A 17,300-nucleotide genomic window follows, 5' to 3' on the forward strand; every position below is an offset into this window, starting at 1 on the left:
AAATCTCTGTCCCGCATTGCTTCCGTTGTACATGTCCTCGGGCAGGTCGAGCAAAACCACGACAACGAGCTTTGGGAAAGATGCGCTGCTGGGGAGATTTGTGCCCGTCTCGAGTGGGAAGGGAGCTCGCCTGGTCCCGCGGGGCTGCTGGTAAAGAAGCTGAACCTCCGCGAAAAAGGAGAACCAGCAACGGAACTGCAGCCAGCTCCACTGCTAGCCATCGCCCAAGTCGACCTGTCCGTACCTCCATGTAATAACCACCCAAAATCAGGTCCGAAAAAGGCCGGGGAGTCCCTTTTTTTGTTTGCTTTATTTCTTCCACGTCTGATAACACGAAAGAATTTTGATGCTGGTTATTTCTGAATGCGAAATGCCGAGCATCACGCTGCGAGAGTCTCCCATTACCCCGCTGACCCGATTCTTAAAATCGGTGGTCACCGCCTTCGAGCCGATTCCTTTCTCCCCTCTAAATCCCTTGTGACTCTTTGCAGACCTGTGCCTGCCGATCCCAAATCCCTGGGGCTGCGCCCACCCGCCGCAACGGGGCCGTCCCGGAGCGGCTCTCCCCTGCCCGGGTTGGGGCCGGACACCCCCATGTCCCCCAGGAGGGGTCGGATGGGGCTTCCCTTGGCACTGCCCAGTGCTGTCCCGGCCGGGCTCTCGGGATTTTCACTTCCGAGTGCTCAGCGGAACTTTTTCGGGCTTATTTCGGATATGCGATTGTAGGGAGAGCAAGGAACGGGAGCGGTACACTCTGCCGAACGGAGAGCAGAGGTTTCCCTGCCTCCTCCCTGCCTCGCATGTGTGGGAAATCGAATAAATAACGAACCGGGAGGCCTTTTCGGGCCGCCTCGTCATCTGAGCCCCTTCTGCGAGCTTTGGGTCCACAGCCGCACAGATGCGCAGCCGGGCTCGTCTGAGCCAGGTCCTGCCGACTCCTTCTCGGGGAGAAGCTTCCCAATAATCCCACATTTCCCACATTACCAAGTCCAACGACATCTTGTTCTTCTTGCCCTATTTCTTACCAGAAACCTCCCACCTTCGAAAAGACTCGAGGCAGCCTCGGAAATAAGAATAGTCACGTTAACAGGAAAAAAGAAAAAAAAAAAAAAAGATGCAATATTTTAAGCAAGAGATTTACTGGAAGGGTGAAGAAAGGGCCAGGCGGGGCCGGACAATGAGCTGGCGTTGGGGTCCCACTCGGAAAGGAGGGGTCCCACCGTGCCCCCAGGTCGGGGCCGCTTTCCCCCCCCCCGCCCCCAGAGCCCCACGGGCTCGGGGCTGGCGGCGGCGGCAGCGAAACCTGAGTTCGGCTCCCTCCTCGTTAGCTCGGCGAGAGCAGCCCCGCTCCTTAGGAAAATATTTTTATTTTATTTTAACGTCGGGCTTAAGCTGATGTCTTAAAAAATAATTGTTTTCAGACCCCGGTTCGCTCGGCATCGCCGTTTCACACTCACACGCACACACAGCTTTCCCTGCAGTTCATGCCTCGGGACTGCCTGGCGTCGGCAAGACAAACTGCAATCTCCGAAATGTCAACTTTTGCCACAATCTCGACTAAAAAAACCACCCCCTTCTTATTGCTGTTGAGCGCTCATCAGAAATAATGGCTGTTTACACAAAACCTTTATTCACTTTCTTAAATAAACACCAGTGAATTCAAATAAAGCAAACCCTCAGCTATAATTCAAGCACAACGTTTGCTGTGTGTATTCTCGGCTGCGGACCTGGAGAGACTCCTAGGAGAGAAATATGAAGTCTCCTTTCACAGTCCACCTCCATTAGCTAAATATTCTAGCTCACCTCGGCCGGGCTTATCCCACCCGAGCTTTTCTTTTTTTGCTTTTTGCTTTTTTTCCTAGCTGAAGCGGAAATAGTTCCTCCCCTGTCGCATTACAGAGGTGAGGTCCGGGCGCTTTTCTTTTTATATCAATTTGCAAAAAAAAAAAAAATCCCCTAAACAACCCTTCACTCCCGTCCCGGAGCCCTGCCTCGGGGGCGCGCTTCGGGTCGGACCGGGACCGCGCTTCTCCGCCGCCCCCTCGCGACCCCCGGCCGCACACAGACGATGATGCTCCGGGCTCGGCGGGCCGGGGGCGCTCGGGTCCGGGCACACACAGGCGCTGGGGAGGGGGGGTCGAGGCTGGGGGAGCTGAGCCCGGCGAGGCGATGCCATGGTCCCCTCGATTGGAAAGCAACACAAGCGAGTTTGTGCAAAACCGAGCGCTTGCAAGTGCAGCGCGAAGCGGCGAGCTCGGCCAGGGAGCGGGGAGCGCTTGGTACCTGCGCGGGGAGCGGCGGCAGAGCCCCCCCTCGGGGCGGGGAGAGCAGCCGGGGAGCCCCGAGACCCGGGGAGGACGCTGGGCCCCGGGCATCACTGCCCCGGGCGGGAGGGGAGCCCTTGGTCCGCGGCGGGGCTGGGGGGCTCGGGCCGTGCGCTGCCCCCCGCTCCCCTCGCAGCCCCTGCTCCCAGGCCGGGACTCGCGGCCCCGGCCCTAATGAGATCCATTAAGCGTATTATTGATGTGGAGGTTTGCTGTGAGGTCCTGGCTGGAGGGAAGCGGAGCTCTGCTCTGCAGATACAGGCGCTCTGATCTGCACCACCTGGCTGAAACCAGAGAGCCGCCACTTCATTAATGGGTTTAGCCTTTGCTAATTGGTGTCTTTAGGAGCCCTGCCAAATTCTGCTCTGGGAGCCTTGGAAGCAGCTTTTGTTTTTCCTTCTGCCGGTGACATTCGTTGACGGCAATTAGACCCCATTCCACTCCTGCGCCGGCGGGCCGCCAGGCAGCGCCAAGCCCCCGAGGGGGCGGGCTGCGCCCCCGGCCCGGGCACCCCCTGCCCACCGCCGGCAGCACCAGCAGAGCTCGAAGCGCCGCAGGTATCCCCGGCGGTGGGCTTAGCGAGCCCCTCCGCCTCCAATGTCGCGGCTGCAGCAGGTGACACGGGCGGAGGGGGACCGAGGGGCCCGGGCGCCGCGCACCCCGCCGAGAGCGAGCGCAGGGGCTGGGCACGATCCGGCCTCTCCTCCTGCGGGCCGGTGGCCTGCGGGCTGCGAGGGGAGCCGAGCCCCGGGCGTCCCGGAGCAGCCCCCGCGGCCGTGCCAGCCCCGCGGCCGCCGCAGCCCGGAGCCGCCGGCGCCGCCGCCGAGCCCCTTTCGCCGCCCGCCCTCGGGGTCAGCTTCGTCCCCGGCCCCGCGGGCCCGAGCCGGTTTTCCGGGACTCAAACGGCCGTAGTTAATGAAATCCGCTCACCGCAAATCACAGAGCTCTGCCGTACGCTATAATCAAATTTCTGCTTGCCTTAAAAAACCCAGGCCACCCTCCTCCACCCCCCCTTCTCCAGGCAAACCCCAAATCAAAGGTTTGCAGCCATCACACCCCTCCAGCTACGCCTGGTCCCAGGCCGCCTCTCCGTTACCGTCGGCTCTTCTCCCCCAGCACCGCCGTGCCCAGCCCTCGGCGGCCCGAACCGGGACGGGTCTGTCCGGCCGGGTCACCCGTGCGGGGATGGGGGCGAGGGGATGGGGGCCGTGGGGGTGCGGAGGGGGTGTTGGAGGGGGTGCGAAGGGTCTGATGGAGGGGACGGAGGGCTTCCTGAGCCCAGCAGCCAAAAAGAGGGGTCGGGGGGACAAACAGGCTCCACAAATCACGCTAACCCCGTTTCTCCGCTAATGTGTCACCAGCCGTGGAAGTCAGCTATTCACGGGTCAGAGAAGGCTGGTAAATCACACCGAGCTGGGGTTTTACCCTCCTCACGGCCCCGTTGTCACCGGGCTCTGCTGTCCCGCCTGGCGGGCCCTGCCCCGGTACCGGGCCGTGCCGGGCCGTGCGGGCGGCGAGGCGGCGGCGCAGACGCGCTTTGGTGCGTGCCAAATGAAGAAGCACTTTCTGCCCCCCACCCCCCCCCCCCTCCTTTCCTCTCCTCTTTACGTTTGCTGACTTGAGCGGCAGCCGAGAGCAGTTTCCCCTGGAAAAACTGCTCCACGCCGCAACCCGCCGGGGCCCGGCGCTGCCCAGCTGCCCCGGGCGGGGAGGAGAGGGCTGGGGCTCTCCTTGCTGTTCTCTGCCCCTCTCGCCTTGGCTCCCGCACTCCCTCCCTTAATCCTTCGGCGGGAGAGCTGCGTGCTCTGACCCGTGCGGGACCGGGACAGCCCCGCCGGGAGCCCCGAGCCTCCAGCCGGTGCCTGACCCCGGTGCCAGGAAGCGGGAGAGGAAGAAGAGCTGCGGCACGGAGCCAGCCCCTTCTCCCCGAAGGCATCCCGGTGCCATTCCCCTCGCCACCCTGCTTTGCAAGGGCAGATCCCGGTGGGGAGGAGTTGGCCTGGGTGGCCCCCACTCCAGCTCCGGAGAGCCCCTCTCCGCCCCCACCCACTGGTGTCCGTGACCGCAGCCGTGGCCGGTCACCAGCCGGCGGGTGAGGGGGGGCTCCTCTTTCTGGGGACAGCACTCCCTGGGGACAGGGCCGGGTGGGACGGGAAGGGCACGGCCCCGGGGGGTGCGAGGTGCCCCGGTCCCGGGAGCGGCCCCGGCCGGATCGGGCCCCTTGCTCCGGCTACAGTAGACGTGTTTATTTGTGAGCGCACCCCTCGCCGTAAATCCCGCCATCTATAATCATTATCTACATGGAAACTTTTGCCCCCTGCAGCCCCCAGCACTCTCCCCCCCTCTAGTTAGCGGTGATGATTTTAAAAGCATGCGATGATCTAAGCCCTAATACTAATATTATGCATCATTTGGACAGGATAACCATGCCACCTTGTCAAACGCTGCCTCTTTACACAACCCATTTGCTGCATCGCAGAGTCATAACGGCGGTGATGGATGGGCCGGGAGCCCCCCCGGCGCCCCCCGGCGCGGGGAGGAATGCGGGCGGGCGGAGCCCCCGCGCCCGCGCCCGGCCCGCACCCCGCCGGCGACAATTTATAGTCTGTATATGTTTGCTGGCTCCAGATATCGGCAACGTAATGGATGGTTATATTTTATGAACCCGAGCCTCAGATCTAGGGGATCGGGAGTCCCTTCCTTGTATGGTGCACTCCTGTCTCTCCCTTAATCCGCCCGGCAGGCAATAAACCTCCCCGCTAAATGCGCCGGGAGATAACGGCCAACTTTTATTGATTGCGAGAAAATGTTTGAAACTAAATAAAGGGCTTTTATGAGGATCCCTGCGAAGAGCCTTATTCTCCGCGACCATTAGCGCGATATTGACGTTTTACTGCGTGTAAACTGTGAACTTGTTGGGCTATAAACGGCGCACGGAGGCGACTGGGAGCGGAGCGCAGCGGCAGTGATTGCGGGAGGCGGAGGTGCCGCCGAACTGCGGCCACCCCCGGGCTTCCCCCTTCGCTCCTCTCCTCTCCCAGTCTAAATTTAGGGAGCCCTGGGGCTCCTCCACAGAGATGCTGAGCATAGCGGGGCCGAAAGGAAACGCAGACGAGCGTTGGAAGGGGGGACACTGGGGAAGGACCTGGGGACTGCCCCCGGGATGGCTGCGGAAGGGACGGAAGGGAGCTGGAAAAGGGACGATGTCGGGGGGTCCAGCCCGGGGGGGCTGCGCCGCAACCCGATCCCCTCCCGGGACAGGGAGCCCTCGGGGGGACCCTTCTGCTGCGGCCGTAGCACGGAGCGGCGCTCGGCAGAGCTTTGCCAAAAGCACCACGAAAAGTAACCCCTTCCAGGATCGAGCCGGAATTTGAAACAGCAGAGAGATCACTTTTTTTTTTTTTTTTTTTTTTTTTTTTGGTGTGTGTGTTTGTGTGGCGGCGCCTTAATATTTCGAGCACGATCCTCTCGTAAATTGCTCAAGATGCTCCGTGGTTTCATGATGGTTGTTGCTGGCTGCAGGCGGCCGGCTCGGGAATCTCAGCCACGTTATTTTCTCCTGCAACCTTCTGGGCAACTTTCGAGAGCGAGGCGCAAGCGTTTTTTAGTTGCTTCTTGTTGTTGTTCTGTTTGCCACGCTTTGGAAAGGTAACTGTAAAATCACTCAGTGCCTGCGAGTTGTATCGCATTTTACTGGAAAGCTATAAAACTGTCTTATTCCCTGATGCTCCTTGATTAACTTATGAGCATAAAGGAAATGCTTGAATGGTGTTCCCTCTGTGGTTTTCTTTCGGCAAGGGGAAGCCAAGGGAAGATGCTAATATTGTCATCTTATTTTACAATTTATGCCGTCTGCCCAAACGCTATGTATATACAAACGAAGGCTCAGCGGGGTTCAGTTTCTTAAATACAGCCCATATATTTCCGAGACCGTACTTGCCTTGATAGCCGGACCGGCAAATTATTTAGCCTGCCTCCTTAATGCTGTTAACATGTTGGCTCCCATTTAAACAAACAAAGCGACCCGGAGCCATCCATCAGCTGGGCAGAGGTGCAGCCAGCGGCGTGCCCCGGTGGGGTGTGCTGAGCCCCTCGGCAGGCAGGATCCCCCCTCGCTAATAACCTGCACATGGTCCCTTGGCTTCTCCACGCAAACGCCATGTGCTTGCACTTAGCTTTATCTCTAATACATGTGGATCTCTATGCACACATATATGCTGGAAACACATGGCCGGCCTTTTTTTTAATTAAGATTTTTTTTTTTTTTTTCCAAGCCCACAGCCGGTGAAGCGTTGTGAGGAATATTTAGCCCGTTAGCTGAACTAGCTGGTGAGAAGCAAAGTCGAACAGAAAGGATACGAGCACTGCTGCTCGCGGAACTGGAAAGCATTTGGAGAGTTGTTATATACACTTCAGGTCATAAATTAATAGTTGATTTATTCTTCAATCAGGAAAAAGCCATTAAGGTTTTCTCAGCCCTGGTCTGTGGGAAAATAATTTCTTTGATTGAGTTCCCCCTAAAGACCCCCAGAAGTTTTCTCTCCTCTGTCATGAACAGTCTGTTCTTTCCTGTCTTCCGGATGGAGGGAAGAGTAGGACCTCCGGAGAAATGTAGCTTTCCAGCATCTTGAATTTCACTTTGCATCTTTCTTCCTACCTGCTGATTTAATTTTTCTTTGCATTCGGGACCTTTCTAAATCCATCGAGAGAAAACTATGGAATAACGAGAGCGGTGCATCATCTTTTATCAGCTTTTTCTGCCTTGCTGGTGGCCAATATTGCAGCTCTGAAGGAAACGGATGAGGGGGGAAGGCAAGGGGGAGGGGGGGGGGGGTGCTGAGCAGTGGGAAAGCATGGCATGGAAAGAAATTCAATCTAAGGAATGAGAGGAATGGATAAAAAAAAGCAAGGCTGATGACTTTTTCATTGCATAGATTTCCTACTGGAGTGGTGGTTACCAGTCCCTCGTCTGCTTGTTTATTTAGTGTGTTTCTGAAGTGCTGGAGCTCCTCAGCCAGCCCGTGTCACTGCAGCAGCACTCCACGTTTCCATGGCCCATCCCCAGACCTAGCCCACCACCTTGGCACAGCAAAAAGGAACCTCTCCACTCTGTCCTCCCCATGGCAGCGATGCCAGGTTGCTGTGCACGACTTAGTGACTTGCTGCTCCCCTGTCTGGTGTCACACTGAACCCAGAGACTGTCAGGCTGCCATTGCAAGGTTGGGAGTTGGAAATCTCATGGCCATTTGCCTTGACATAATCAGGTTTTCTCCTTCCCTCGCCCCATTCAAATTTACAGGGAGCTGTTTTCCCATGCTTCATTTGACACAGACACAGGTCGGAGGACCCTCTGCTGTACAGGAACTGGCAGTGCACAGACGGGGACCCATACTGGTGGATGTTGATCCCCATGAAGCTGGGGGGAGGGTGAGCTGGATGATGCCAGGAGCAGATGTGCTGCTGCAACCTTGAGCCCTGCCAGGTTCTTGTTCAGTAAGTACTCCATGGACTGCTCCAAACTCACTGACTGAATTCCTATAGGAACCCCAAACTCCAGTCAGTCTTGTGAGTTTAGGACTGGGGATGGGTTACAGTACAACGTGGTCAAGCGCAAGCTCACAAAGTTCCCACTGATAAAACCAGGCACTGTCCTGAAAGATACAGAGCACTCTTTCCTTCTGTCTTTTGCTTTTTGTAAAGTTTGAGGCAAGTCCACCGGATGGGATTTGTGCTTTTGTGTAGACCCCTGCCCTTGTGATGAGACTTACTAAAGCCAACAGCCCAGGAATCTACAGTGATGAGAACTGTCAGGACCAGCCCTGCCAACTGCCTTGCCAAGGGTGGTAACTGAAGTCTGGGGGTTTCTACTAGGGAACTTTCAACACTGGACCAGTTTTACTGCACTAACGCACCATGGGCAAGACTTACTGAGGCCTAAGTCTCTCCCAAATTATTTGCCAGTTCTGCTATTTGTATTGCAAAGAATGAGGCAGAATAGGAAACTGAGCAAAAAAATGAAAAGCAATAGCAATAAGCCTGCTGGGGGGAAACATTGTATTTGCTTAATCGATTTTTAACTTTTTTTTTTTTCTTCAGTTTGGCATGATAGATTATTTTAAGGGCAATTTACACAAGGCACAGCAGGTGAGATTCCTTGAATGACATTGTTTAAAAAGGCTAATGTGGAATAGTAATCAGAAAAATGAGTCAGAGCCTAGGCTCCTCCCTGTAGGAAAGAAAGGCTAAGTGGGTATTTTTCGTCCATAGGTGTCTTTTCTTTTTTTATTTTTAAGCATCTTCCCAAAATATTCCTTGCGATATCAATCATGCCTCTTTTTTATGCATATTCTGGAGCAATTATTTAATCTTCGTCTCTCTTATGTCTGTCTCTTCTGGCTGATGGGTGACATGCTCCCTTTCAAATGGCTTTGCTAAAGGGCAGGAGGCATCTTTGTTAAACAAGTATTTCTGGGAACAGAGATATATATATATGTATGCATATATATGTGTATATATATATGTTTAATATAATATGTATAATATATTACTTTTTCAGATCTATTTTGTCCCTTGAGATGTGAGATTGATCTGAAACACCTACAAAGATGCTGTAGAAAGTTTATGTGAGGTAACGAGCTCATCCTTGTGTTCCTTGGTGAGATGGTGTTGGCTGAGTAAGGTCAGGATGATGAAATGACACATACATTCTGTTGCACATTTTAGGATTGATTTGATTTTCTCTTGCCACATGGGAACATGAAATATGGATAGGTATCCTGTGCTTGACTGAGATGAAACCTGTCTGCAGCAGAGCTCAGCATTCTTAAGAGACAATCGCTCCTAGTTCCCATCTGCTGATGGACAGATTCAGTTTGTTTTCACTTCAGCATGTGAAACAAATCTCCCTAGCTTTCAGCCACTACATTTGTTTGTTTGTTTCCTGTGTCAATCCATTTGCTTGGTATCATTTTACCAAAACTTTGATTTCAGGATTGCACTGTCAACATTAATATATGAGGGCTGAGCTTACTCTGCTCACAGAGACGCCTTGCTCCAAGACTGCAATGAAGCCTTGCTCAGCATACAGAGCACATTACAGTGAAAAGCCACCTGTTGAAATAACAGAGATCGTGCCATTTTTTACACGTGCATAGTAAAAAATGGAAAGATCAGCTGTGTGAGAAGTTTCCAAACCCAAAGGTTGTTGAAACCTCACTGGAAGAACATACTCCTTCACTTCTATGCCTCTGAAATACAAAGCATCCGTTAAAAGTGATAGACTTGAAGCCAAGGCAAACAATATTATAAGCTAAACTTGAACACTTTTACTTCCAAATACTGATCTTGTGATGACAGATTCATTTTTCCAGCTCTGGCAAATTTGTTTCTACCCTGCTGGAAATTATCCTGCGAGTGTTTATAAACTTGTCCTACCATTGAAGGACTCCATGTAGGACACATTATTCAGATGAAGGGAAGATCTCATGGCTGTTGGCAAGGTGGATTTATGTAAATAGTTTTGATGTTTGCCTTTTGCTATTGAAAGCCCTGCAGATCTGTTTGCTAGGTGCCTGTGACTTTTTATTTTTACACTAGCCATCAGCTGCTAGGGGTCCGAGGTTAGGAGATAGGGTGGAAGCTGGGGACAGAGGTCACAGCCTTGGATACTCTATTGGCTGGTCAAGGCTTTAGTAAGTCATGGCATGTCTCAGCCTGCCCATCTGGTCAATGTGTGGCTGCAGCCTTCCTGCAGGCTGCTCTTGCTGGACTAGATAGGTGTGAGGTGTGAACCACAGGGGACATTGCCTCCTGCAGGGTGCCTCACTGGTAGTTGTTGCACTTCCTGCTGTAGCAGTGCACTGATAGTACACAACAGATGTCTGCAGAAAGGCTGAGCAAGGAACATCAAGGGCTGTTAGCAGGGACAGAAGTCAAGAGAAGCCCTGCCAGTCTGAGTTTCCTACAGACCAGCAGATGTACCCTTTTGTATTTTTCCCTCCTTGCCTGTTCAGTCCATATGCAGCATTTCCCTCTGGTAACCTACTTTCTGCTCCAAACAGGGGCTGACCTGTTCAGATGCTGGTCTCACTGACTATGACAGGTGTGGGGGTGGATGGTCCAGAAAGCTATTTTGTGTCCCATGTTTGGAGGAAGGTCTTTAGCTGTCTGATTGGTGAGGAGAGGCTTGCAGGCATGGAACATCTTCATAGGCCAAGAGGATGTGATGGTGAGGAGTGGTTACTGCCTTAAGTTGTAGGGCAACTACAAGTGGAAGAAAACCACAACTCTGTTTTTTATTTTTTTATTTTTATTTTTTTTTCTGAAGGTGTAGACAAGCAGAAACAGAGCCTTAGGAAGGATGGTGCAATGGTGCACAGAGGACAAGAGGAGAAGTGTGTGCCTTGCTGTGAAATGTCCCATATAGACATATAGGATCTCAGGGGAACCCTGAAGCTGAGTGCAGACCAGCAAGATAGCTCACCTCAAGGCTATCAGCAATGTGTACTTGCATTAGAAGTCCTAGGCTTCTGCCTTCTGCATTTGAAAACCCTTCAGATCTCTTTGGCTAGGAGCAAGTGCTTGTTTCTTGGTATGTAAACAAACTGCTAGAGGCCCAAAGATGCTCATTTGTTCCTTGGAAACATTTTCACCAGTGCTGGGTCTGATTGACATTTGGTTAGTCACTAAAATATGAAATAACTGTCCTCCTCACTGCCCACCAGCCACAAAACCCCACTGTTGTTGCTGATGTGCTCTCTCTCTGAAAGCCATCCAGGCCCTTGAGCAACACAGTGCAATAAATATTAAGAAACAATTTACTGTGGTGTTATCAGGTGGTAATTTCCCTCCTACATCCCTCACCCAGAGCTGTCTTGCTACCTCTGCTCTTTGATTATCTTTGTCACATGGAACTTTCTATTAAAAACGGCCACTGAAAATAAGGGTGGCTTTTTTACTTAGACCCCTTCAGTCTAAAAAAGACCAGCAATCCAGATAACCAGATGAAACTTCAAACAAAAACAGATGTGGAAACCAACAGAAGGAGGAGGAGGAGGAATACTCTTTCCTTCCCTGAATATCATGTTTTATTATATCTGTGTATGTATGAGTGCTTGACAACATGGTCATTTTCATTAGGTAGGTAATGACATTTTTAATTCCCTCACTGGGAGCTGAGAAAGTCCCTTCAAAAACCTCGGGGTTACCTTTAGCTATGGGGTGATGGGTTCATGGCTATGATGCTCAGTGCCCCCGCTCCATCTCTCCTCTCCTCTCCTCTCCTCTCCTCTCCTCTCCTCTCCTCTCCTCTCCTCTCCTCTCCTCTCCTCTCCTCTCCTCTCCTCTCCTCTCCTCTCCTCTCCTCTCCTCTCCTCTCCTCTCCTCTCCTCTCCTCTCCTCTCCTCTCCTCTCCTCTCCTCTCCTCTCCTCTCCTCTCCTCTCCTCTCCTCTCCTCTCCTCTCCTCTCCTCTCCTCTCCTCTCCTCTCCTCTCCTCTCCTCTCCTCTCCTCTCCTCTCCTCTCCTCTCCTCTCCTCTCCCTTTCTTTCCCCTTCAAGAGGGCTGGTGCAAGGGTTGAGATTTGAGAGAGATCCTGTGTTAACGCCTTCTTCTACCACAGCCAACCTGCCCTGCAGCTCCAAACCTCAGTTTCCTACTATTAGGTGCGGTGGGAAAAAAAGGCTATTTAAATACCGGTGAAGACTGGACTCAGGATGCGGGTATGGTTTAAATTAAGGTGTGATTTTAAACTAATAAAACTAAACCTTACCAAAAAGCTTGGATGTGTACTTACTTCAGTTTAAATTTGGTCCATTTAGGTTGCTCTTAAATCATACTATACATATAACTGTATTTTGACTCAGTTTTAAACTAAAATAAAAATATCCAGACAGTGCTTTGCACAGCTGTTTAACAACTGTTAAATACATAAATAGCTATCACATACTAAAATACTGTGTTGATATGAGCCATATAAACAGAAGAGAGCAGAAATACAGTAGTCTTTTTGACCTGATCTAATTTTGTGTCTAGACAAGCTTTACTCAGCATCAGAGTCTGCATCGAGGCTGCTTACTGGTACTCAGAGAGAACACGGTTTTGGTAGGTCCGACATGGTCTTGCTTCCCAATGTTGTTCTTTTTCTTCAAAGACTGATGTTTATAAGACAAATGGCAAAAGCATTTCCAAGACTGCCATTGGAACTGCCTGATGAAAACATCTTTGTAGGCCTCTGTTAACTACACATGTTGCTGGACCAAGTCAGGAGTTTGCAGTCCTTTTGGTGCCATCAATACTGTGGTTCTGCTTGAAGCTGGTGAGGTGCTTTGAAGGTGAAGGGAAGGGTAAAAGGTGGCAAGGAGATGGAGGAAAGGTATTAGGTTTTCCATTTTATCTGTATTTTTCTGTGCGAAAGAATAGGACTTTTGCCAATGCCTTTATTTATCCGTTGCTATGAAAATCACTTTTGTGTCCTAGTTTCAGCAGTGTTAATATTTTTTTTCAGTAAGTGATTATGTTTTATGACCAGTTTAGACTTATATGGAGGTGCAGTAATATGCTATAAAACTCTACCCTGTAAGCTGTATACAGGACATATCAAGTAGTCTAAAGTGATTACATTAATAAGCGAAGAGACAATCCTTCTTACAATTTCATGTTAGAGCAGATGAGCTCACTGCTCCCGAGGAAGACATTAAATCACGTTTGTGTAGAAGGTAGAGGGACCCGCTATGCGACTACTGTTTCAAGAAAATATGATGCAGATACAGACCCAGATCCAAGTATGGAAATGAGCTGGTGGGCCCCTCCGGCTTTCTGGCAATCCACATGCTACCGAGGAAGAAGAAACAGCTGCTCCAGCTATCAGTGGAAAAGATGACAGCAGAGGGAATTAAGCCTCATGGAGGGGTCCGGCTCCCTGTGAAGGAGCCCGGGGCCAGGGGGAGCACACACGGATGTCCCCACGCAAACGAATATCTGCACAGGGCTGAGAACTCCTCGGGCAGGGCACAAGACACAAGCCTTTGCGCTCAGGCTGGTTGTGACAAAGCTGCGTTGATACAATAAATAAATGGGGCCGAGGTTTACAGTTCAAACAAGCTATGAGGAGCCACCACAAATCAGCCTGTCATGTTGCCACCAACTTTACAATCAATCTCACATAAAGGGCTTAGGCTCTGACTCCTTTCTTCAGTTTGCTTATTTTTGTGGGCTAACTGGCTGCAAGGGAGTCACTAGAAGATGACTGGGCTCAGACCTTTCTGTTTTAAAAGGAGTGAAGCACTCTTACACTTTAGCAACAGAGCCTACTTGAAAAAAAAAAGGGGATCAGGAGAAAAGCAAACAAAAGCCAACCGCCTATGCACTAATGGTTTGGGTCTAGCCTGGCCAGCCAGAAAGGCTTACTGGAAAATGCTGCTGAAGATGGGGGATGCTGTGGCCAGCTAGGGATAGAGTGGTTGCACTATAATGAATGAGACCTTGGTGTGTACCCTTTGCATGCTGTGTAATTAATCCCCATCACACAGTTAAAATGAACTTTTGGATTTCCTTGCACTTACCTCTTTGCCTTCTGGCCTAAGCCCCATGTCCTACTCCCCCACGAGGATGTTTGCATGGAGAGAGCTTCATCCACCCCTCTGGACAGGCCTGGCTCAAAAACAAAGCATCCCCATCAAGTGAAGCAGGTCTGTGTGGCTCCTGGTGGGCACAATAAAAACAACAGGAAGAACTCAGAAATAAGGGATCCACCAAAAACATTGTACAGGAACAACGTTACTTCTTTTGCTTTTAGTTTTGCTTCTACTCTGAACTGGACTAATGGTTTCCATGTTTTTTTCCACAATGACTCCCAAATGTTTTTTCCTGATCAGCATGCTGAATGGTTGTTTCATTTCGCACATCATCATTAGCTTCACTCCTTGCTACCAGGCATACTATTTTGCCTCTGCCTTCACTGAAAGGCATTTGCCATCTGCTGATTCACTCACAACCATATTGGTACAGTAATATTGCTTATAACAATAATAATCATTACACGCTTGGCTCCTATCTCCTGCTTTTCATCGGATCTCAAAGTGCTCAAAAGTCCAAATTGCTCTGAATTCTGTTACAAAACTCATTGTCACCAACTTTATCCACCAGCGCATCAGTCCTGTTTCAGCCATCCAGTTTCAGGCTGTTTACCAGAGGCTCTGGCATATTTGGAATGAAATGCTCCTGTGCCAAATTAATCTCTTTGATTTTGTGAAGAAGCTTTCTATCCGTCAATATTCCTGTACTGTTAATTCTCCATAACTCTCCCCTTTAGCCATAACTCTCTTGTGTAGCGTTTTGTCAGGTTTTCTGTGTGGCCAACCCCCCCGCCCCGCAACACACACTCCCAGCTATTCTCCAGGGTGCTTAAATTACAGAATATCTGAACCACTTATATTTGTTTAAACTCATATTTACTGCAAATGACTCAATGGGAATCAACCTACATCTTAGTAGGTGTAGCTTTCTTGCTAATGTGGTCAGAAATGAACGTAAACAAAATCAGCTTTCTAACTGTGTTTTTCCAGCTTGGCTAAGCTGAATTTCTACTCTTTCTTTCTCATACAATAATCTACTTTAAGATATCAACGAGTGCGGAACTCATCTGAGATAAACTCTTGATCTCTCACACCTGAAGCCTTCCAGTCACCTTTAACTATTCATACACCTTTATTTTATTTTATTTTATTTTATTTTATTTTATTTTATTTTATTTTATTTTATTTTATTTTACTTTATTTTATTTTATTTTAGTAAAGGTATTAAAGCATCTACTCTGAAGATGTTTTGCCTCTTCTGTCTCATTTATGTTGTTTATACCCAGCTCTTCTGCCTCATTTTGAAGTCTTATTGCAATTCTAGTCTGAGGCTGGAGAGACCAAGTTAGCAGAGTTGAGTGTATGCAGAACAAAGCAAAAAGTGAAGATAATGAGAGAAGTAATACAAAGGGATTTTCCAACTCTGTCAATAAATTTACCACAATAATTACTTCCTTCAACATGTTTGTTGCTAATGGACCTGCATACAGAACTACTTACAACATAATACTTTCAGCGATTACAGTTCCCTTTTTTGTTTGCAGGATATCCGTGAATGGGTCTGAATTTCTGCAGTTTTCTGATTTAAAAGTCATTCTTCATCTCACTGCAGAGCTGAGCATACACATAGCACATGACACGTGCAGGTGTTCACTAGGATCATCATTGCTCAGCAGTCATTCCTTCTTTCATTAAAACCTGTTAGAGGGCCTGAACATCACCTGAGTCTGATTAAAACCACCCTCTAGTGCTGCCAACTTGATACAGCAGAAGAGTGGAGTACTCAAAGGTCAAAGGAAAGGGGAAGATGGAGTGGACAATGCCTTTGTAAGGTGTAGTGGATATCACACTCAAGGGGAGACAATCAGTTGTGGTAAGAAATCCCTGAAGGGTCATGAAGTATGTGAACACATCAGATGTAGGAGGTCTTAGAAGTGGTATGGGTAGGGGTAGGCTGCTCTTGTGGAATCTTGTATCATTTGCCCAGCTTTCATACTCAGCCCAGGCATAGCATGGGTTCTGGTCCTCTTCAGAAGGCCCTGAGAAAATTTTAGGGGGTGAATGCTTTGGGGTGAATTTTACTTCAAATGTCCAATATGAATGTATGTATAATTGTGAAAATTATGTCTCTAATATTATTGTCAGCCAAGTGGTATTTCAACCAAGAGAGCTGAAGCACATGGAAAAGAAACCACAGAAAGCAAATGTCATCGAACGCACAATTTTACGCTGGGGCAAATGTTTGCAGGACACTTTACTAGGTGTTTACACAATGCTCACAGCTTAACTTTACTATTGCAGAAATAAAGAAAACAGATACTTCCCACAGGAACAGGAAAAGCCTCTGTTACTTGCCATGTTGCAAGCTCATTAAAAAAAGAGGATTCTTGAAAGCCCTCCACCTTCTTTATTAGAAAATTAATTTTTATGCAATGTAACAACTTACTGTGATTATCAATGAAGAAAGGACCAAAGGATTGCCCCAAGCTGGAGGCAGGCTCATCCCAATCATCCTTTTCTTCTTTTTATTTTTAATTTATTATTATTATTTTTACTGAAGAATATTCCTGAGGAAGCATTATAGCCATTGAACAGGGGTCTGGTGCTTGTTATTGCAGATGGTACTGAGGTGAAGATGAATACCAGACACATTAAGCTTAACAGGATGGGTTTTAGCAACTTGAACACATTGATGAAAACAGAAAAGCTAATAAATCAGCCACCAAGGACCAGACTCAGAAAGGCAGTCTTTAGGATTTTTTTTTTTTTTTTTTAATGTGGGAAGCTTCTGAGGTACAACCAAATATTGCAGATGTATACTTAATGTTTAAATGCAGTTTCAATCTGTTTGGACATTTAGCTGAATTTAAACACTTCTGGGTATAAAACCAAGAATCAAAGCCAACAGAACAGATTTACACAGGCTGGTCATGAGAAATAGGGACTATACCTCCCATGGTTATCTTAGCTTGTGCATGGCAAGGACACCTCTCTTACAACTCTCTGGCTGTTATTTTTTAAAGTATCAAAGTACAGCAAGCTGTTAAACAGTGGTGCTATTGTACCCAGGAAATAGGATATATCATTACATTTTGTGGTGTATTGTGAATTAGCCTAGTGATCAACACGGGCTGCAACCTTGAGAAAGGGAAACATATCTAGGTGCATGTTTCTCTGTGAAACACATCTGAGAGCATGGACCCTTTCTCAGCCCACATAAGAACAAATGAATCCAGCCCTCGGCATGAATATAGTTCTCTTTGTGTTTTAAGATATATGTATGCACATTTGCCAAACACACATTTTCTGAAGGCTTTTTCAATATAATGAGAAGAGAGAAGAGAAGATTGAAACAAGTCTAAAACTATGTGGACCTGGCTGGAACTGTGTGAGTTACTTGTGTAA

General features: G+C 49.2%; 1 long non-coding RNA gene across 1 annotated transcript; it reads right to left on the minus strand.

Moving 5' to 3' along the window:
• Window positions 1-11,879: 11,879 nt before the first annotated feature.
• LOC137852970 (uncharacterized) lies at window positions 11,880-15,543 on the minus strand. The gene is made up of 3 exons (XR_011094110.1): window positions 15,396-15,543; window positions 13,884-14,022; window positions 11,880-12,645 (listed from the first exon to the last, which is right to left on the minus strand). It is a non-coding gene; the product is annotated as an uncharacterized lncRNA (long non-coding RNA).
• Window positions 15,544-17,300: the final 1,757 nt, after the last annotated feature.

The sequence above is a fragment of the Anas acuta genome, chromosome 3 (genome assembly GCF_963932015.1).
Source record: "Anas acuta chromosome 3, bAnaAcu1.1, whole genome shotgun sequence".
In the NCBI taxonomy this organism is placed as follows: domain Eukaryota; kingdom Metazoa; phylum Chordata; class Aves; order Anseriformes; family Anatidae; genus Anas; species Anas acuta.